At 51.4% G+C, this 22,546-nt stretch overlaps 1 protein-coding gene across 2 annotated transcripts in view; it reads left to right on the top strand.

The window, feature by feature from the left end:
* Positions 1–403: 403 nt before the first annotated feature.
* Positions 404–22,546, top strand: part of CDIP1 (cell death inducing p53 target 1) — a 28,367-nt gene continuing 6,224 nt past the window's right edge. Inside the window, exon 1 of one of the 2 annotated variants that reach the window (XM_007984315.3) lies at positions 404–535. The gene's annotated coding sequence lies outside the window, so the exon portion shown is untranslated. Of the gene's footprint in view, positions 536–671; positions 900–22,546 lie in introns of those variants that run through there. The other variant, XM_007984305.3, reaches the window with a different exon arrangement.

Raw genomic sequence — 22,546 nt, 5'->3', positions numbered from 1 at the left:
CCCAGGAATGAACAAGGACAATCTGGAGGTTAGAAGCAAAATGGAATGGGTTAGCTTAGCTCTCTTTCACTGTCATAATTTTACGTTGTAATTTTTGCAAAGGCAGTTTCAAGTGCAGGGACAGTGACTGTGTGGTTCAAGGTTTTAGGTAATGCACCTCCCAAACTCAATAAATATTAGTCGCATAAAGGAAAAACATGCAGCCCTGGAGGAACACGCCCTGTTGCTAGCATGGGTGAAGAAGAGGCACTCACAGGGAGGGTTCTTTCCCTGTTCTCCAGCCTCGTATACACTGGGCAAACAGGCCCCGAACATCCCACGTGCTCAGCCCCTGCTCCACGCCAAATCGCCTTCCCTCCCACTGACGTAACCACGGCGCATCACGTGCCTCCCGAGACCCCGCCCCCCGCCGTGACGCCCCGGGCCTCGGCCGTGGTCCAAAGTCTACCCGCCTCCTTGTGACAGAAGTGCGACCGCCAGCTGCCGAGGCGTTCGGTCCTGCCGCTGCGGCCGCTGTCCCAGGGCTGCGGGGACGGTGAGTCGCCGGGACGCATTCAGAGACGGCTTCCCGCGGGAACCCTCCTCCCCGGGGTAACGGTCTCGGCGCCGAGCCCCTCAGGTCGGGGCGTGACCTCGGATTGTGGCGACCCCTCCCCGCCCCAGCCCGTGGCGCCTGCGCGGTGCATGCTGGGCACCGTAGTCTCTAGTCTCAGAGCGCGCTGGGGGTCGACCGGGCGGACTACAAGTCCTAGAAGCCTCTGGGCGGTGGGGCTAGGGCCGGGGGCGTTCGTTGTGCGCGCAAAGCCCCGCGGGGCTGAGGGTCTTGTACTCTCCCGGCTCCTGTCGGGACCCAGGCACCTTTCAGCGTTCGGCCGGCTTGGGGCACCGGGCTTCTGGAGGTAAAGCAGGGCCGGCGGTTGGGGCGCGGCATGGCGGGGCCCGTCCTCTCCTCGGGGCGCTGCCGAGACCTAGCGCGGCCCTGGGGGTGTCGAAGACGCTGCGGTGGCTGGGCCGGGCGGGCGCCCCGCTTTGTGCCGCGGGGTTGTGCGCCTGGAATGGCAGCCTGCTCGCCCGCACGGTTTTCTGTCAGAGAAGGTTGTGGAAATTGCCATCTCCGTCTTGCAGTGCGAGACGGGGAGGAGAGGGGCGGGAGTTGTTTTCTCAAGGAAAGGGGGTCGGGGAGGAGCCCCGTGGCGGAGCCAGCCCCTGTCGAGCCCAGCGGGTGACCTTGGCCGTCCCGGAGCCCAGCAGCGTCCTGCACCCGCGCCGGGCTCGCCGACGTCTGGAGTAGGGATGTGGCGCTCGGCCGCGCATCCCTGGCGGAGATGGCGACGGCCTGGCCTGGGTTTGGGCTAGGAGTCGCGCCTTCGAGGACCTTGGCTTAGCGAGTTCCTGGGGGGCTTCTCAACAGGTGTTAGGTGAGATGGGGCGAGCGGCTGTGAGTTCCTGCAAAGGTGGGTTCAAGATCTTCTGCGTCAGAACCACCGGGGGCTCTTGGGAAACGGGCAGATTCCTGGGCCCCACCCCAGGTGTTGCGATTCTGTAGTTCCGGCGCGCGGCCCGGGAATCTGCATTTAGTAGGCTCCCTAGATCATTCCTGGGCGCAGCTGGGGCTGAGAACCTGTCCCAGTGAGGAGGATGGCGGGCCCGGGGCAGGGACGTTCCGTAGCGTTTCTGCCAGTTTTTTCTGTATTCTGGAGCCTGATGCTGGGCAGGGCGGTGCCTGGGCAGGTGACTGCTCTCCTGGGTTCTTTGCTGCTTCCCTTGGGGCCGATCTAGGTAGAACTGGGTGGAGGGAGGCGTGCCAGCTCTGCCTTGCCCTCTGCCCTTAATCGGAAAGGTTATGCCCAGTCATTTGCCAGTGTCAGAAGACTCTCCTCTACACATTCATTTATGAAAAACGTGAAACATATAAAAGTTGTGAACACCGACAGACCACCCCCTAGAATGTAAGAGTTAACATTTTATTGTATTTCATCACTTATCTGTCCACCCAGTAGTCCCTCTTGTTTTTTGTGTCAAAGTAAGTTGCAGTTATCAGTGCCTTTCCCTCCCAAATAAGCATGCATATCATTAATTAGAGTCTTAGAATTGTTTATTGGGTTTGACTTCTTTATCTTCCGAATGGTTTTTACCTTAATGGAAGCCGTGGGTATTTAGAAACCCTTCTCTCACCTTTGAGAATTTGAAGGAGTTTGGAGGTTTTCCACAGGATGGGAGGACCACGGAAGAGCTTTACAGGTTCTCTTACAAGGATTCATTTATTTATTTAAAGCCAGGGTCTTGTTCTGTGGCCCAGGCTAGAGTGCAGCGGTGCTGTCACATTCACTGCATCCTGGAACTCCTGGGCTCCAGCGATCCTCCTGAGTACCTGGAACTACAGGCATGTGCCACCATGCCCGACTAATTTTTTATTTTTTTGTAGAGATGGCGTGTCATTATTTTGCCCAGCTGGTCTCTTAACTCCTGAGCTCAGGTGATCCTCTTGCCTCACCCTCCCAAAGTGCTGGGATTACAGGCAGGAGCTACCGTGCCCGACTGCTTACAAGGATTTAAGAGCAGCCAGCCATGGTTCTAGAATCACCATAAGAGCAGAACATCGATTGTGTGATGTAAAGTAATAATTCAGGGAACAAAATTGTTTTGAGAAGTAGCTAACGGAATGCGTCCCAAAGGCCAGCTTGCCCCAGCAGACCACATTGGCAGTAATTGAAGCTAGTCATCAGCTTGCAGCTCCGTGTCGGCTCCTTACACTGTAAGCTTGTCCACGTTGAACCTACCAGTTCAGTGTGCGTTTTCTAAGCTCTAGGAGAACTGGGCTGTGTAGTGCAATTGAGCTCATGGTGTTGATGGACTGGAGGCCATGGCTTTGAGACCCTTGGGCCCAGGTACTTTGTTCCTTAGCCACAAACGCCAGCCCTTAACCCTACTCAGCTGCCTGAGTGGGAGAGAAAAGAGATGCACTGTGCAAATTTGTCTCCACTTTGAGGAATGTGGTTCCAAGGGCAAGGACATGTTTTTACTCATAGAGGACATGGAAATGTGGCAGTTAAAGTTGTGGCATTTTATAGCATGTCACTGTCCTGTAGGTGGAGGAAGTGCTGGTGAGAAGGTGGCAGGCAGGGAGAGCTCTGCAGAGGACCTTGGTGCTCCATGGGGAGGATGGAGAGAGCGAGCCAGGCTGGCACTGGTGACAGGAAGTTCCCTTTCCCCCACGAGGGGACTTGGAAATAGATTACTCAAAATGGAAATGTGCTCCTTTCTAGGATCCCACAAAAAATTTGTTTCTGTCTCTGCCTAGTCAGGAGTCTCCCAGCCACAGTCTCTGTGGGAGGTGGTAGAGGCTACCTTGCAACACAGTGCAGCGGAGGTGGGGGTGCCTAGGGCCTGTGCCAGAACCTCCCCATGCCCAGAGGGCTGTCCACTCTGGGAGACACTGATTTGGCGGTTCCCGTGGGCCTGATGGCCCCGGTCACCACTTGTCCTACTCTGTGAGTCATCAGGTAGTGGTCTGGTGACAGTGGTGGTGTCCTGGGACCAGGGCTGCCTGGATGTGGAGACCTCTCCGTCACATTGAAGCTGTGTGACAGACAGGCCTTGCTCGCCGCATCTGTGATAGGTGAAGAGCAGCACCCAGGCCACAGGAAGGCCTGCATCTGCTGTTAGTGCTGAAGAAATGAAGGTCCCCTGATGGCAGACAAAGCAAAACCAATACAAAGCCTGCAGTGCAGGGTGACAGGGTCCAGCAGCATTCTGATTCTTCCCTTGAAAGTAGTTGTGATGCATTTTTGGTAATGCTGTATCATTTTTCCAGAAAACATTTCTCGTCACCTTTTCAGTGCTCCTGATTTGTGGGTGAGACCTGGCTTGGTCTGTACATTGATCCAATACCATCGATTCTTACTGCAAGGAGGTGTAATGGGGTTCAGTGAACACTGGGGGTCTTCCTGAGATGTAATTGTTCAATCAGTGCTAATTAAGTCTCAATTTAGATCTAGTCCCAGTATCTGGGTATTTCCCCCAAGAAGGAAAAGAGAACAAGGCAGGTGGAAGTAGGTACAGAAGGGTGTGAGAGTTGCCTTGGGAGGGTTTAGGGAGAATTCCAACCCATATTACTTCAGGAAGAAAGTGAGCTTGGTTGTCGCAATTCTGATGAACATGCAGGCCGGGTGCCGTGGCTCATGCCTGTAATCCCAACACTTTGGGAGGTCAGTGGGGGTGGATCACCTGAGGTTGGGAGTTTGAGACCAGCCTGACCAACATGGAGAAACCCTGTCTCTCCTAAAAATACAAAATTAGCCGGGCATGGTGGTGCATGCCTGTAATCCCAGCTACTCTGGAGGCTGAGGCAGGAGAATCACTTGAACCTGGCAGGTAGAGGTTTCAGTGAGCCGAGATTGCGCCACTGCACTCCAGCCTGGGTGACAGAGTAAGACTCTATCTGAAAAAACCAAACAAAAAAAACAAAAAACATGCAAACAGCAGCCTCACAGGCTGGGGAAGCAGGAGGAAATGGGGTTCTTTGCAGGGTACGGCCCTGTGAACATGCTTTGTTCTCACCTGTCAGCCAGGGAGGTGGCAGCACTGCAGGACTTGGCCAGCTGAGGCAGCAGCCAGAGTGTCTAAGTGACTTGCCTATGGTTGCCAAATAATGGCAGAGAAGGGCCCACGGCTGGCCCTGAAACAGCAGGGGTGGCGCGAGAGCAGCTGAGGGAGATGTGGGCTCTCCCGGCCCCATGGTGATCATTGCGTCACGAAGTTGACTGGAATTCAAGAAATGGTGTTTTTTCCTGCCTGGATTTTTGGCTATGAACATAAGTACTTTCCTGAGGAGGCAGTACAGTCCATCTCAGCTGCGGCTGTGTTTTTGCCCTGGGAAGTGGCCTTTGGGTTAAGAATGGCACAGGAGGGGTTGGGTGCGGTGGCTCATGCCTGTAATGCCAGCACTTTGGGAGGCCGAGGTGGGTGGATCATTTGAGGTCAGGAGTTCGAGACCAGCCTGGCCAACATGGTGAAACCCTGTCTCTATTTAAAAATACAAAAATTAGCTGGGTATGGTGGCACGCACCTGTAATCCCAGCTACTCAGGAGTCTGAGACAGGAGAATTGCTTGAACCCGGGAGTTGGGGGTTGTAGTGAGCCAAGATCGCACCACTGGACTCCAGCCTGGGTGACAGAGTGAGAGACTGTCTCAAAACACACAAAAAAGAATGACACAGGAGGTCCACTTAGGTTAACCCCAAACCTCTGCACTTATTCCTTCAGCACACATGGACCAGGTGCCAAGCAGAGCCCAACGATCCAAGTGGGAGAGTCCCAGGATTCTTGAGGCGAGATAAGACAAGGGACGGAGAATCCCCTGGCAGGGGAATCCTCAGGAAGGCCCACGTTTGCGGGGAAGTGGGGTGTGGGCGTGTTTGGAGGCCAGGGAAAGAGTACAGGGGTGGGCTTGGGAAGGGTGGGGGCACGAGAGCGTTTGGAGGAGTGTGAGTTACGATCCGGTGAGGTCATGGTAGATCTGGGATATGGTCCAAGTCCAGAGTCTTCCCTGTCACCTTTAACTGTTAGATGAGATAGTGGATCTGAGGGCCTTTGAACCATGGAGTTAGTAGGACTTGCTGACTGGTCATGGTTTAAGGGGACGAGAAAGGTCTGGAGCACCTCTCATCTATCCAGCTTGGCAATGGGAGTGAAGTGGACAGAAGGGTCCGCTGACTGGAGAGCAGAGTTCCTGCCTGGAGTGGCAGCCAAGCTATGGCCCATCCACCCACTCACCCATGTTTCACAGGCTGCCTGGTGCCCTGGAGAAACTGGCCCCAAGCCCTGAACCTGCCCTCCAGGAGCTATGGGTCTGACTGGAAGATGGCCCTGATCACAACTTTCATCTAATTCTGCATGTTATGAATGACTCCCTTGCCCTAGACCTAGAACTCCCTGGCCACCTCCCTGCAGAGCTTTGAAGCCCCTGACAGGCCTCCCCTTTTCTCTGCTGGAGCACCTGCTGTCACAGAGGCAACAGCTCCTGCTGGGCTTGCCCCTGTATTTTTTATATATTCTTCTCAAGTGTCACTTGTCTTGCCAGGTGGATCTGCAGCTCCCTGAGGGCAGGGACAACAAGGTGAGTGACCTCCATGGAGGGTCTGATGAGTCTTTTCAAACAGGTAGTTACTTAAACAAAAGAGAGAAAGGAACTTGGATGGTGATGGCTCTGCTGAGTGAAACGGCTTCATCCTTGAACCTGAAGAGTCCTGGCCTGTTCAGGGGTGAAGGCCTCAAGTGAGCACTTTTCAGGTCTCGGATTTCCCAGGCATTCTGTGTCACCTGACCTCAGGCCTTAGTTTCTGTCCCCAGCATGGTCAAGCTCAGGTTCTGTGGTGTGTGTTTAGGTGCTTTGCAGGGAGAGTGGCCACACCATGACACGTTTCTCTGTGGCCCCAGTAAAACTGGCCAAAAAGGAACTCTACCTGCTAAAGGTGGTGGCCAAGTGCTCTCCGAGTCCTTAGCTCTAGGAGCCACCTACTTGATGTCAGAACTTTGAAGGACTGGATTAGCATCGCAGGTGAGCACAGAAAATGGAGAATTGCAGGGCAACATGATTTCCCAAGCTCTCTGCAAGCCTCTTGGCTTATCAGGTAAAAGTGGGCATCCTGTTGTGGCCAGAGGACCTGGCCTACCCATCCTCCAACACAAGGAGTGTTCCCTGCTCAGTGGTGCTGTCCCTGGTGAGAACTGCAGCCCTACAGCAACCCCTTCCTTGATCTTCCTTCCTCCACGCCACGTTTTGTTCTGTGCCGGGCCCGCTGTTTTAGTTCTGTATTTTATGCCCTCCAGTCAACCCCCCACCGAAGGTGCATGCGTTAAGACAGACATTGATCTGCCATCTTCAGTGCCTAGGAAGTGCCTCACACATAGTGTGTGGTCCATACTTCTTGGTTGAATAAAATGATATACCATGCCTGCATTTCAGCCGTCTCATCTTCCTAAGAGCCAAGATGCAGGGACCATGGTCTGCATGTGCTCTGTTGTTCCCTGAGTGTTGGGGGTGCTGTTTTGCATGCAGGGTTGAATTCTTCAGTACACATTTAGTGGGTTCAGTTCTACAGTCAACTAGCAGAGCAAAGACCTCATTAGTCAAACTGTCCTCTAAAGTCCTTGAATTGCCTGTTAGCTCAGAGGCACTCCCACTGCCAGAGACCCGGAGGGGCCTCAGCCCTGAGGAAATAGCAAGTTCTGTGTCCCATTTCCCTCCTCAGGGAAAGCAGGGGACTGGGCAGCGCCACTTCAGCTTTTTGTCCTGGGTACCATGAAATCTGTGTAAACAGAACGCGTGTGGTGGAATTCCATATGAGCTGCAGCGTGTGGTGGAATTCCATATGAGCTGCAGCGTGTGGTGGAATTCCGTATGAGCTGCAGCGTGTGGTGGAATTCCGTATGAGCTGCAGCGTGTGAAGCACTTAATCGGGAGTGTGAGATGCTACTCAAGTGTATTTTGAAAACCGTTTTTGGAGAATATGTGAGAAAAGAAAGAGGGCTGACAGTGATGTGGAAGGAGAAAGAGTCAGGACAGCCGAGGTCCTGTCTTGGCTCTGTCATCTCCAGGCACCTGGGGCAGCCACTTCTCTCCTCGGAGAGCGCTCCCTAGTCCGTGCCACTGCTTGCTCGCCCACCGTCATTTCCAGCACTTCACAGGGCACCTGTCTTCCGTGGGTGCTTAGTAAACATTTAAGACAGAAATGAATGGCAGCTTAGACTTGGACTCAGTCATCTCTGATGGCCTTTCAACCTCCAAAAGGTGGTCTCTGGCCAGGCGCAGTCACTCACGCCTATAATCCTAGCACTTTGGGAGGCCAAGGCAGAAGGATCACTTGAGGCCAGGAGTTTGAGACTGTGGCGAACATGGCGAAACCTCATCTCTAAAAATACAAATAAAAAGACTGGGTGCGGTGATTCACACCTGTAATCCCAGCACTTTGGGAGGCCGAGGCAGGTGGATCAGGAGGTCAGGAGATTGAGACCATCCTGGCTAACACGGTGAAACCCTGTCTCTACTAAAAATACAAAAAACTAGCTGGGCGTGGAGGCTGAGGCACGAGAATTGCATGAACCTGGGAGGTGGAGGTTGCAATGAGCCAAGATCACTCCATTGCACTCCAACCTGGTCTCTGATGTCTGAGTCATAGAGAAATATATACATGGCCAAGCAGATGGCAATCCCAATCATGACGTGAGCTCCTGCTTTCTCAAGCTTCCAGAATAAGTCTTCTGTCCAGCCAGCATGAGTGAACTCAGGGCCAGATGTGACTTCAAGTTACAGGAACAGGCAAAAACTGCAATTACTTTTGTACCAACCTCATAAACTCCTATATACTATTTTATTTCTTTTCTCTTCTCTTCTCTTCTCTTTCTGGCAGAGTCTTAATCTGTTGCCCAGGTGGAGTTCAGTGGCACAATCATAGTTCACTGCAACTTTGAACTCCTGGTCTCAAGCGATCCTCCTGCCTTGACTTCCCAAAGTGCTGAGATATGTGTGTGTGTGTGTGTGTGTGTGTGTGTGTGTGTGAGAGATGTAGTCTTGCTCTGTCGTCCTGACTGGAGTACAGTGGTGGGATCTTTGCTTATTGCAAACTCCACCTCCTGGGTTCACACCATTCTCCTGCCTCAGGCTCCTGAGTAGCTGGGACTACAGGCGCCTGCCACCACGCCCAGCTAATTTTTTTGTATTTTTAGTAGAGATGGGGTTTCACTGTGTTGGCCAGGATGGTCTTGATCTCCTGACCTCATGATCTGCCCACCTTGGCCTCCCAAAGTGCTGGGATTATAGGCGTGAGCCACTGTGCCTGGCCTTTTGTTTTGTTTTGTTTTTTGAGACGGAGTATTACTCTGTCACCCAGGCTGGAATGTACTGGCGCCATCTCAGCTCACCACAACCTCTGCCTCCTGGGTTCAAGCGATTCTCCTGCCTCAGCCTCCTGAGTAGCTGGGATTACAGGCACATGCCACCACACTCGGCTAATTTTGTATTTTTAGTAGAGATGGGGTTTCTCCATGTTGGTCAGGCTGGTTTCGAACTCCTGACCTCAAGTGATCCGCCCGCCTCAGCCTCCCAAAGTGCTGGGATTACAGGCGTAAGCCACGACGACATCCAGCCTATATACTGTTTCATCTAATGCAGTGTAAACTACTAATTCAGTTTGTTTTTCACACCCAGCAAGTATGAGTGAATTCTTAGGGTCAGATACCAACTAAGAGTGATAGGAACTTAGTTAAATTTCCATACGCAAAATATACTGTTGCACTAATGTAGTATAAAATACAAATTAGATTCCCACTCTCAGTTCCTAGAGCACCTTCTTCACCCAGCGGAACTGTCTACAAAATAATTGAAAGAATGCCCTGTAACATGAGCGACCTAAATGTTGCAGGGATGAGCCACTCTCCTCATTGTTCTGAGGGAAAATTGCTGGAAGGGGAGCTCTTGTGTATAGGTATGTATGGTGACTGATACATTTGGAGGAAGAAAGCCTAGAGGTTTGCTTTTCTACATCCCACCCCAACCCACGGAATAGGGGGACTCAGGCAAGGCCTGGCTGCAGGCAGAGCCCAGCTCCCTGGCTAAGGAGGGCCAGGAGACATTTGTGTCTGAATTAAGACTCTTCCACTTGGGTGACTGTGAGTGGCCACATGTCTTGACTGCACTTACCTGCTTGGTGCTTTGTTGTAGATTGCAATGATGTGTCTTGATCTCACCCAATAGACAGCTGGTTGAACAGAGTCAACCCAAGACTGTCCATTTTGTGTCTGCCCGATACAGGCAGACGTAAGAATTTTGTTTAAGGGCTCCATTTTGAGCGCTTAAGTGATGGTTCTTTAGGTTCATGCTGTTTCTAAAATTAGCCTCGTAGTTACCAAGCCCTGCCTGTGGGACAGGTGCAGATGACTTGTTTATTCACTTGTGGTTGTGCTGTGTCTGTTTTTTTCCTTTTGCTCTGTATTTCCTCTCCTGTCTGTGCTTCCTTCATTTTCTCTGCCAGGACATGCAGGAACAAGCTCTTCAGCAGCGATCTGCCTGGGAGGCAGTTCAGAGTCCCAGTGAGATCACTGGACCAGTTGAGAGGCCAGGACTGTGTCCTCAGCATGGGCTCCATCACTCCTGTTTTTATTTTGCATCCAGTGGGGACTTTCTTACCAGCCCTCCTTGGTCAGGTGACCTCCCGCTGGGTCTCCTGGCAGGGTCTCCTAGGCTAGCAGGACCTTGAGCTCATTACATTCCAACTTTACAGATCTAAACTTTCCATTTGCCTGGAGTACCGGGAGGTGATCTGGCAGAACTGACTCATTTCACCAAACTTATGGGAGACCTACGTAAAGGCCATAAGGGGCTGACTTCAGAGAGGAGGCCACTAGCCAGTCCAGGCCTCTGGCTTGCTCTACAGTGCATTTTCTCCTGTATGTGAAACTAGATTATGTAGTCTGAGGTGTGTTTCTGGATTGAGGAGGAGTATACTTTTTTTTTTGAGATGGAGTTTCGCTCTTGTCGCCCAGGCTGGAGTGCAATGATGCGATCTCGGCTTACTGCAACCTCTGTCTCCTGGGTTCAAGTAATTCTCTTGCCTCAGCCTCCCAAGTAACTGGGATTACAGGCATGTACCACCACACCTGGCTAATTTTTGTGTTTTTAGTAGAGATGGGGTTTCACCATGTTGGCCAGGCTGGTCTCGAACTCCTGACCTCAGGTGATCTGCCTGCCTCAGCCTCCCAAAGTGCTAGGATTACAGGTGTGAGCCACTGTGGCCATCCTTTTTTTTTTTTTTTTTGAGACAGGGTTCCCCACTGTCATCCATGCTAGAGTGCAGCAGTGCAGTCATGGCTCACTGCAGCCTCCACCTCCTGGGCTTGAGTGTTCCTCCCTCTTCAGCCCCCCCCAAGTAGCTGGGATTATAGGCGTGAGCCACTGTGTCTGACTTATAATGAGCATTTTGAGGAAGGAATCGTGTAAGGGTGCTGCCCACCATTAAAAACTAGAAACTACACATCACTAGAAAGTTTCTGTGTGTATACGTACATATAAACAAATCCCGTAAACTCTTACTGCCCAGAAAAACTGTTAATATGTGGTATGGCTGAGTGCAGTGGCTCATGCCTATAATCCCAGCTCTTAGAGAGGCAGAGGCGGGAGGATAGCTTGAGCTTAGGAGTTCAAGACCTGCCTGGGCAATATAGCAAGACCCTGTTCTCCACAAAAAGGAAAAAACAAAGACAAAAAATATGTATGTAAATACATCTAAAGAAGAATCACACTGTGCTACTGCTTTTTTATTCACTTGCTGCTATATCAAAACCATTTGTCTATGTCAATAAAAATCTATATCATTGGCCAGGTGTGGTGGCTCATGCTTGTAATCCCAGCACTTTGGGAGGCCAAGGTGGGTGAAATCACCTGAGGTCAGGAGTTCGACACCAACTTGGCCAACATGGTGAAACCCCATCTCTACTAAAATACAAAAATTAGCCAGGCGTGGTGGCGGGTGCCTGTAATCCTTGTTACTCTGGAGGCTGAGGCAGAATTGCTTGAACCTGGGAAGCGGAGGTCGCAGTGAGCTGAGACTGCACCATTGCATTCCAACCTGGGCAATAAGAGCGAGACTCCATCTCAAAAAACAAAAACAAAAAAAACTCTATCATTTTTTAGGGGCTGAATACAGTTACATTATATAGATAATTACATGCATGTAACTAGTTCCATTTTCTTGAACATCAAGACAGTGGTGCACATAAACATCTTTGCCTGTGAATCTGTGTTCACACGTCCATTTACCTCTAGAACGAATACCCTGATGTGGAATTGAGTCAATAAGAGTGTACAGGTAGCAAGGCTGTCCAGAAAAGTTGTACTGATCCACTATGTTATGGCCCCGTGCTGTGGACGGAGTGTCAAGTGAGAAGTGGTTTGCCAGGAGGTTTGACTAAAATTCAACATGATATAAATTGCACAGTAATTGTCGTCATCATAGTTCCTAGAGGCCTTACTACTTTTAGGTTTAGAACCATTCTTCGAGTCTGACTGACTTTGCTTCTGCTTAAGAGCAACAGTGTCACTGGGCGTGGTGGCTCACGCCTGTAATCCCAGCACTTTGGGAGGCCGAGGCAGGTGGATCACAAGGTCAGGAGATCGAGATCAACCTGGCTAACACGGTGAAACCCCATCTGTACTAAAAATACAAAGAATTAGCTGGGCGTGGTGGCGGGCGCCTGTAGTCCCAGCTACTCAGGAGGCTAAGGCAGGAGAATGGCGTGAACCCGGGAGGCAGAGCTTGCAGTGAGAGATTGCGCCACTGCACTCTAGCGTGGGCGACAGTGTGAGACTCCACCTAAAAAAAAAAAAAAGCAACAGTGTCTTCTTTTTTCTTGTGTGCTTCCTCTCTCAGGCTTGTGTGGCAGTCCCTGAGTGGTGTGCCCTTCACCCATGGCCTCTCCCGTGCCTCATCACAACTCTTGATAAGGGGCTGCTCCTGCCGCCCTATCACAGATGGAAAAAAAATCTGAGACTGGAGAGTCAGGTGGTAGGGCAGGGTAGTAGGCATGGGGTCTGATGCCTGTGCCCCACTTGGTGCAAGATTCTGCCCCTGTAGCTCTGCCTGTGACACAGGGCTCATGCTTCTGTTGGAGGGCACAGTGGTGTTTGGGGCCATGTGGTTGGGCTGATGTCTTTTTTATTTTATTTATTTTATTTTTATTTTGTTTTTTATTTATTTATTTTATTTATTTATTTTTTTGAGACGGAGTCTCGCTCTGTTGCCCAGGCTGGAGTGCAGTGGTGCAATCTTGGCTCCCTGCAAGCTCCAACTCCTGGGTTCACGCCATTCTCCTGCCTCAGCCTCCCGAGTAGCTGGGACTACAGGCGCCCGCCACCATGCCTGGCTAATTTCTTTTTTTATTTTTAGTAGAGACAGGGCTTCACCATGTTAGCCAGGATGGCCTCTATCTTTTGACCTGTGATCTGCCTGCCTTGGCCTCCCAAAGTGCTGGGATTACAGGTGTGAGCCATCGTGCCCAGCTATTTTTTATATTTTGAGACAGAGTCTCGGACTGTTGCCCAGGCTGGAATACAATGGCGTGATCTCGGCTTACTGCAACCTCCGCCTCCCGGGTTCAAGCAATTCTCCTGCCTCAGCCTCTCGAGTAGCTGGGATTATAGTCGCACGCCATTATGCCCAGCTAATTTTTGTATTTTTAGTACAGACAGTTTCACCATGTTGGCCAGCCTGGTCTCGAACTTCTGACCTTGTGATCGGCCCACCTCTGCCTCCCAAAGTGCCATAATTATAGGCATGAGCCACCGTGCCTGGCCAGGCTGGTGTCTTGTCTCTGCTGAGACTCATCATGGTCAAGGAGGAGCATGCAGGGTTGGGTGGGAAGAGAGCCAGCAGATGGGAAAACCAGATCTGTTTTCTGGTCCTTTCTGTGACTTAAGTTGAGCTTATTTTGAAGTGTTGAGAATTCCCAAGGTATTAGATACACCCATGTTCAAGTGTAAAAATAAATAAATGGTTGAGAGCCACCAGCGATGTTATCTGAGGAAGGGACTGTCTCTCGTCCTGCTTCCATCAGGACAATGGGAAATGGGCCATGTCCAGGATTTCCCAGGCCTGCCTTGCTAGAACTTGGCAGCCGGGGACAACGGTCCCAGAGAAGGGGACACATTGGCAACCTCCCTGAGTCTTGAGAGGGTTCAGCCTCACTAGAGACTGCTCTGCAACTGAGTGGACCTTTGTGGAGGGCCGCCTCCTCCTTCCTCCTCACCCAGTGTTGGGAATAGGGTTCCTCTGGTCAGCTGCTGAAAGGCCACGGGGAATCCTGCCCTGGTTCCACATGGACTGGGGTGACTGGATTAGCCCCTGGTTTGGGTAGGGCATGGTGGAGAGGGGAGTGGAGAGGGTTTGGGGCCCAGGAGCAGTCTCACAACAGAGGCTCCTTTTTGAGCACCTCCTCACTTGGAGCACTTCCTTTGTGTCCCTGTGCTGGGCACTTGCATCCAAACAGTGCATGCTCTATTGACGTTCACTGCACACCATCGTCCTCAGGTCCTCCTTGAGCTAGTGGTCATGCTGAAATGAACACTGGGGTCGCAGAAGAATGTGCCCTTGCTCCGAGGCAACCAGCTGCTCTTCTCTTGGGGCCTATTTTAACTACAGAAGCATCTGCTCCAGCCTTCCCGCCAGGGGGTATTCCCCATGCCTTGACTTCTGCACTGGCTGAGGCTGTGTCGTGTGACCTAAAGAAAGCCATGATCCTTTTGATCATGGATCACTTGAAGAGAACTTGTGTTCCTTCAGGCTTAAGGAACTGTAGAGATATATTTTTGTGGCGGAGGGGGATGGAGTCTCACTCTGTCACCCAGGCTAGAGTGCATTGGTGTGACATAGCTCATTGTAGCCTAGAATCCCTGGGCTAGAACAGTCCCCCTGCCTCCCAAGTAGCTGGGATCACAGGTTTCTATCACCATACCTAGCTTCTTTTTTTTTTTTTTTAGAGATGGGATCTTGCTATGTTGCCCAGGCTGGTCTTCAACTCCTAGCTTTAAGCAATCCTCCCACCTTGGCCTCCGAAGTGCTGGGATTACAGGTGTGAGCTACTGCACCTGTCTATGCTGTATATTTGTAATGACATTTGTTTTTCTTCCTTGTTAATACTTAACCTGAATTTAATATACCAATAATTAACCAAGAAAACAAGTTTTATTACTCACATGGAAGATGTGGGAGGTGGTCAGTTTGTGCTGGTGTGGTGTCCCATGGCTGTCCTAGGCACTGGCCTCCATCCCAAGGCCCTCATGGTCAAGCACAGCTACTGGAGCCATGGCATCCATCTTCTAGGCGGCAGATGGGAGGAAGGCAGGAAGGATGAAGCGCCTGTCTCCGGGCTAAGTCGGCTTGCCTTGAGTGCCTTCTTATGGTCTGGACACTTCTGCTTACAGCCCATCGGCCAGAGCATTGTCACTCTAAGAAAGCTTGGGGACCATCTTGGTTGATGGACTGCTGCCCTGAGTGAAAGTGGAGTTCTGTATTCAAGAATCGGGGAGAGAGTGGATTTGGGTGCAGCTGACAGTCTCCACTCTGTACTTCATTAGGAAGAACATTGCTGCTCCAGATCTTGTTATTCTGCCTTCTTCCTTTGCAGTGTGATGTGGAGGAACACAGCACAGCTCTGTATGGGTGGTGGTATCTGCGTAGTCATTCATGGAAGGCGTCTCCAGCAATACAGCCTGGACATTTACATGTGGGGTTTCATTCAGCCTCCCAAGAACCTCATTTTCCACATGGGGAAACAGAGGCTCAGAGAGGTTGCGGAATTTGTCCAGGGCTGGAGGCCATCAGGGACGAGGCAGGGTCCCAGGGAGACCTGTGCTCTCCCAATATTGTATTGACAGTCAAGCAAAGAAGGCCACTGTTTGTTCCCAAGTGCCACAGTGCAACAAGGCTGAATGGTGCTGGAGGTCTCCTGGGGAAGCCTAAAGCCTGAGGAGAAGGGCCTGGGACACTGCCCAGCTGACCTTGTCATCCTTGTCCTGGAAATCTGGGGTATCTGAGCTCTGAAACAACCCCTGTGGCCGGGTTGCTGTGAGGGCCCCAGGCTGCCATCTGGCCACCCTCCAGGGCACAGCCCTCCTTCCTTAGGCCTTGTGTCCTCACTGTTCCTCTGCTGTCCCCATCCCTCCCTTTGTCTGCTGGTCTCATAACTCTTCCACCACCTCCTCCCAGGCTTGTTTGAAGAGATGCTGTTAGAGCTCCAGAATGGTGATATTGCTGTCCTTCTGTATCCTGGACTTTCTCGACACCACTGATCACAGATGTAATTGTGTTTGTGGTTTTTTGGTGAGGGGGTGATTATTTAATGCTCGTCCTCCTTACTTGATGTAAGATTCTGGAAGGCAGGGATGTGTCTTTTGTTTTTTGAGATGGAGTCTCACTCTATCACCCAGGCTAGAATGCAATCTCGGCTCACTACAACCTCCGCCTCCTGGGTTCAAGTGATTCTCCTGCCTCAGCCTCCCAAGTAGCTAGGACTACAGGCATCCACCACCACGCCCAGCTAATTTTTGTGTTTTTAGTAGAAACGGGGTTTCACCATGTTGGCCAGGATGGTCTCGATCTCTTGACCTCGTGATCCATCCACCTCGGCCTCCCAAAGCGCTGGGCTTACGGGTGTGAGCCACTGCGCCCAGCCAGGGACATGTCTTTAATCCCCAGCCTGTATCTGGCACGGAGGATGTGCTGAGTAACTATCAGAAGGAATTCCAGAAAGAAGCACCATCCCCTGCCCTCCCCTCAGAGGGCCTCTGTTACATAGTCACCTCACAGACCGTGCTTCATCCCAGCCCTGGGGTGCTTGGGAGAACAGGCGGAACAGCTATGTGGTACTGCGCAGGGAGTCAGCAGCCATCCCTTGCAAGTAACAGTCCCCCTCCTAAGGACCCTCACGCTGTATGGTCCCTTACAGCAGTTCAGGAAGTTTTTATATCCATGCCTCACTTAATTCTCACACCGCCCTCCCAGGTGGGTTTGAACTAATCTGTCTGTGTGTTAGATGGAGATGTCACAGGATGAAAAGGCCTGGTGTGGGCCAAGCCTTCCTGGAAGGGTCCCCTTTGGGCCTGCACACTTGGTGGGGATTCTGTGCTCTCTTCCCACTGTCTCGTCCCTGCTGGGTGCTGCCCCCTGGACTGAGAGCATCTTCCCTGAGGCCCACGTCAGCTCCTGCTTGCTTCTGGCTCGCTTCTTACTTCGGCCTTTTCCTCCAGACCTGGTTTGGGCCTTGCCATTCTCTTTTCAGACCGAAGGAGCACAGAGAGTGTTTGTCTTTTACCTCTGCTCTGCCCCTCGTGGAGCAGTGGGCGCCTCCTTTGTTCAGCACATGGAAGCTGCAGGCGAGGCAGAAAACGGCCTTTGAGTTTTCCCAGCAAAGCAGAAAGCCCTGTTCCTGGCTGGGTGCCTGGGACCTGCCTCCTGGGGACAGAGGAGCCCCTCTGAGGCCAGCTGGCATCCTGATGCCATGGCTGCCACGTGGGTAAGCACCTCCTGGGGATGCAGCACCAAGCCAGCCCAGCCCTGAGAAATGTGGCTGGGCAGCAGCTGCTGCAGAGCCTCTGCCACCAGGGTCTATGGGTGGAACATCCTTCCAGGGGCATTACCAACCTTGGGCACTCCCAGGCAGGCCCCTGGCATTTCCACAGCCTGCCAGGAGAGACGGCCCTTAGAAGACTGCTAGTGTCTCTGCCCTCCCAAAGGATTGTCTCGGGTTCCCATGGAGCAGGTGGCCCAGCTGAGCTGTGCTGAGGGAATGCTGCTGAGCTGAGCTCTTAGGGCAGGGTTTTGATTGCAAGTCCCTCCAGAATCCTGTAGCAGCATTCCCTTACAGTCATATTAGTGAACGTGCACCAGGATCCCTCATTGGGGATCAGAAGTCACCCCATGGCAGAGGCGTAAGTACCTGTTGTTTTCTTCCCTGTTGGAAGTTGCCTAATAAAGCATAATAATAGCAGGTTCCGTTTATTTAGTGTCCTTGTGTGCTAGGCCCAGCGTTCCTGCTGCAGGCATTTCGCACACACTGTCTGTCTTCAGCCTCCCACCCTGAGAGGCAGGCATGCTTATCTCTGTTTACAGAGAAAGAAACTGAGGCTCAGCTCACTCAGCTGGAAGGTGGTGGGTCTGGGGGGTCTGGGTTTGAACTAATCTGATGCAGTGCCCCCCGCCCTTTTTTATTTTAATATTGATGATGTCTTGGCATGTTGCGCAGGCTGGTTTTGAATTCCTGGGCTCAAGTAATCCTCCCGTCTCGGCCTCCCAGAGTGCTGGAATTACAGGCCTAAGCCACCATGCCTGGCCCAGAGCCCATGTTCTTGACTGCTTGCTTCATTTAAAGCCTTCCATGGGGTGGCAAGCACATCCCTGGAGTGGGGCCTTGCCAGAACAACAAACTCAGGGCCTCCGCAGGAGCGACTCCAAGACTTGCAGGCCACTCTTGATTCCTCTGGCTGTGAAGCCCTGTCCCAGCCCTGCACTTGGCTGATATCGCACCCCCTTAACTTCTAGTGGGGGTTCCTCTAGCACAGCAGTTCTTGAAATGTGATCTGCAGTCTCCTGGGGGGTTCCTGAGACCACTCGACCACTCGAGGGGCTGAGGATCAGAACTGTTTTAATAATAACATGGCCGTGATTTGTTACCGTGCCACTTTGGTTGTGATGGCTTTCACATTGATGGTGTAGGAGCGGTGGGGAAAGAAGCTGTGGGCCTGCACAGACTCAAGACCGGCACCGCACTGTGCTGGTCTTGTAACCGAGTCTTCACCACCACACACAGTACACACACACGTACACACGTGCGCGCGCGCGCCAGTGTTGCATCAGACAAAGCAGTAAAAATCAGCTTTTTAAGTCCTGACCCATGAGTCCCCATCCTTTTTTTTTTTTTTTTTTTGAGAAGGAGTGTCGCTTGTTGCCCAGGCTGGAGTGTAGTGGTGCGATCTTGGCTCACTGTAAGCTCCACCTCCCGGGTTCATGCCATTCTCCTGCCTCAGCCTCCCGAGTAGCTGGGACTACAGGCGCCCGCCACCATGCCCAGCTAATTTTTTGTATTTTTAGTAGAGACGGGTTTTCACGGTGTTAGCCAGGACGGTCTTGATCTCCTGACCTCGTGATCCACCTGCCTCAGCCTCCCAAAGTGCTAGGATTACAGGCATGAGCCATCGCACCCCGCCTAGTCCACATCTTTTTAAGATCCTGTGTGAGGAAATGAGGCACACATGAAGTATGTCACATGGAGTTTGATGCTGTCATGAGGAAAAGCACATGTGCATTCATTTCAGGTGTGGGCTGAACTAGCTGCCTTTTTCTTTTTTTTTTTTTGAGACGGAGTCTGGCGCTGTCGCCCGGGCTGGAGTGCAGTGGCAGGATCTCAGCTCACTGCAAGCTCCGCCTCCCGGATTTACACCTTTCTCCTGCCTCAGCCTCCCGAGTAGCTGGGACTACAGTCGCCCGCGACCTCGCCCGGCTAGTTTTTTGTATTTTTTTTTTTTTAGTAGAGACGGGGTTTCACCGTGTTAGCCAGGATGGACTCGATCTCCTGACCTCGTGATCCGCCCGTCTCGGCCTCCCAAAGTGCTGGGATTACAGGCTTGAGCCACCGCGCCCGGCACTAGCTGCCTTTTTCATGGGCTCCACCTTCACTTAACGGGCACACACTGTTGTTACTCAGATTTGGATATTTAGCATACACTTTCTTGAAAATGAGCAAGTGAAACAACTGACCTTTTATTTTTGTATATGTTGCTGTTTCTAAATTTGTTAGTGTTTTGTTGCCAGTGATGAAATTCAAGCTTTCAAATGATGATTAGCATAACAATATTTAGTGACTTTAATGATGACATTGGTAGCAACACCAGCAATGTGATTTTTAAAAATATATATTGTTCAATGAGATATGTCAACATTGGTAGATCTGTGTTACAGGAACCAGTATTTTCAGGTGACCCACACATGATGTTAAGAAATCATGTCTGTGTAAAAGACCCATTCCAAATGCAAGGTACACCAATGACTTCTAATGTAACATTAGAAAAAAATCATTGTTAAGGATTCTAATTCCTGTGGCAAGTAACCCTTAAGAAATTACCATTTGTTGGCTGGGCGCAGTGGCTCACACCTGTAATCTCAGTACTTTGGGAGGCCGAGGCAGGCGGACATGAGGTCAAGAGATCGAGACCATCCTGGCCAACATGGTGAAACCCCGTCTCTACTAAAAGTACAAAAATTAGCCGGGCGGCACACCTGTAGTCCCAGCTACTCAGAAGGCTGAGGCAGGAGAATCGCCTGAACCTGTGAGGCAGAGGTTGCAGTGAGCCAAGATTGCGCCACTGCACTCCAGCCTGGCAACAGAGCGAGACTCCGTGCATAAAACAAAAAACAAAAAAAAACCTACCACTTATCAAGTCTTGATGTAGTGTGAGTCCATTGTGCTTCTCTAACAGAATACCTGAGACTGGGTAATTTATAAAGAACAGGAATTTATCTCCTTACAGTTCTGGAGCCTGGTGTCTTAGTCTATTTGTGTTGCTATAAATTACCTGAGGCTGAGTAATTTATAAAGAAAAGAGTATTTGGCTCCTGGTTCTGCAGGCTTTACAGGATGGCACAGTGCCAACATCTGCTTCTGTTGAGGGCCTCAGGCCGCTTCTATTCATGGCGGAAGGCACAGGGGAGTCTCTGTGTGTAGAGATGGCATGGCGAGAGAGCGAGTAAGAAAGGGAGGGGAAGCGCTAGGCCCTTTCTGACAACCAGCTGGGATGGAGGGACTAACAGAGTGAGAAGTCACTCACTCCTTCCCCACCCCAGGGAGGGCGTTTATCTATTTATGAGGAATCCACCTCCCGTGTCCCAAACACCTCTCATTAAGCCCCACCGTCAGTCACCCACAGTCACCAAAACTGTGGTGGCTGGGAAGTCCAGGATCAAGGCACTGCCAGCATCTGGCAAGGGCCTTCTTGCTGCGTCATCCCATGGTGGAAGGGCCACGGGGGAGATGTACCCACAGAAGACTAACTAATCCTCTTATAAGGAATCCGCTCCCAAGATAATGATTTATAGCCAGTCTGTCAGAAGCGTAGGTTGCAAGCTAGGAATTGCGATTGACATCAGAAATGGGGGGCAGTCTTGGGACTGAGCCCTCAACCTGTGGGATCTGACGCAGTAGCATCAGACTTGAGTGCAACTAGAAGACGTCCAGCTGGTGTCCGCTACAGAACTGACTGCTGGCTTGTTGTTGAGGAGAAATCCCCACGTGTTTTGCCACAGAATTCTTTTCTGTTGATTGTTATGGGGTGAAAGCAGAGGAGAAACAGGTTTTTCCTCCACACCTTCACATGCCACAGAACCCAGAGGGTATGGAGGGATAGACTTTGCAGAGGCCTCTGGTCTCCCAGAGGAGTGACTTACTATTAAGTTTCTGACTGAGTTGTAAAGATTTTCAAACAGGCACCTATTTTGTTTGCAGTTTATAAATCCGATATTTAAAGCAAGAAGGCCAAGAAGCCTCTCCTGGATTTGTCAGGGCTGCAAGTTGATTTCATTGTGCTCCCCAGACACCCCAAGTCTCCTCTTCCTCTTCTGTTGGGAACTGGGCAGATCCCCAGGTCTCCCAGACCCTTCCCTCACCAGCACCTTCCCACAGCAGAGGTGCTGGAGCTGCATTTTCAGATCAGACATTTTCCATTTTGTAGCTTTGAACAGTACTTATTTTATTGGAAAACTATTTTGCTTCTGATCGTGTGATTGAAAGATTATTCTTGTAGTTTTTATTGCACCCTACACAACATGGTTTTGTGGGAATGCATGTTTGATTTTATATTGGAAGGCACTGGGAGAATGGGTGTTTAAATTCAGGAAATCTTCATGAGTTGTTTTCCAGATACCTCTCCTTAATAGAGAAGGATCTGCCCTGCAGTCCCTGCTGGGGTTCAGGAAGGATGCATGTGGATATGGAGGGGTGAGAGGGAGCGCAGTGAGTAGCAGGCATGGCCCTGGGTGGGGAAGACACGGAGGAGCAACAGGGCCCTGCAGCCCCAGGTAAGGGGCAAAGAGAAGGTGGGCTCTGTGGCCAGCGAGCTGGAGTGGAAGCCAGCCCTGTGCAGGTCCAAACCCTTCCCTGTGGCCTGCATTGTCATTATCCAGGTTGGGTGGACACCAAGGGAGGGCTTTGCCCTGTGGGCTTGCACCCTGTCATCATGGGCCAGACTGTATGTGGAATTTCAGAAATAGAATTTTTGAGCTCTAGGAGACCATAGGATTGTATCTGTTGACTTTGATGAAAAGATGAGCCAGAGAAAGGCAACACTTGCATTCTCAGAGATGGGGTGTGTGTGCATGCGTACATGTGTATGTGCTCCCTGCAAGGGACCCAGGCTGGGATCTGCAGGTGGGTTTAAGTGACTCACCAAGCACAGTGCAGCTTACTTTCCTGGTCTGCTCAGAGCATCCCAGGGCCTGGACCATTGCCTGGTGAGCAAGACTCACCAGACTCACCAACTGCATGCCACAGTGTTGGGCCACTTGGTGGACAGTGGTGCCACCCAGAGGCACCAGAGAACATTTTCTGGGAGTCTGGGAGTTTGTAGCAGGGGCTGGCACCACCTATTCCACAATTCAACATATTGCAACAGTTTTCCAGATGCAGGTAAAGTCCCATGAAAGGCTGCCCTCTTCTCCCCTGCAGGAGGGCACCTGGAAGGCTAGGAGCAGCCTGGGCAAGGGACCCCAGGACCAGCTCCAAGAGGCACTGTTGCTACTCCCTGTTCTGTTCTTTTTTCCTTTTTTTTTTTGAGACAGGGTCTTACACTGTTGCCCAGGCTGGAGTGCAGTGGCCTAATCATGGCTCACTGTATCCTCTGAGTCTTGGGCTCAGGTGATCCTCCTACCTCAGCCTCCCCGGTAGCTGGGACTACAGGCATGCACTATCACGCCTAATTTAAAAATTTTTCTTTTGTAGAGACAAGAGT

Source organism: Chlorocebus sabaeus, chromosome 5 (genome assembly GCF_047675955.1).
Source record: "Chlorocebus sabaeus isolate Y175 chromosome 5, mChlSab1.0.hap1, whole genome shotgun sequence".
NCBI lineage: Eukaryota > Metazoa > Chordata > Mammalia > Primates > Cercopithecidae > Chlorocebus > Chlorocebus sabaeus.
This window is presented reverse-complemented; position numbering and strand designations above follow the sequence as displayed.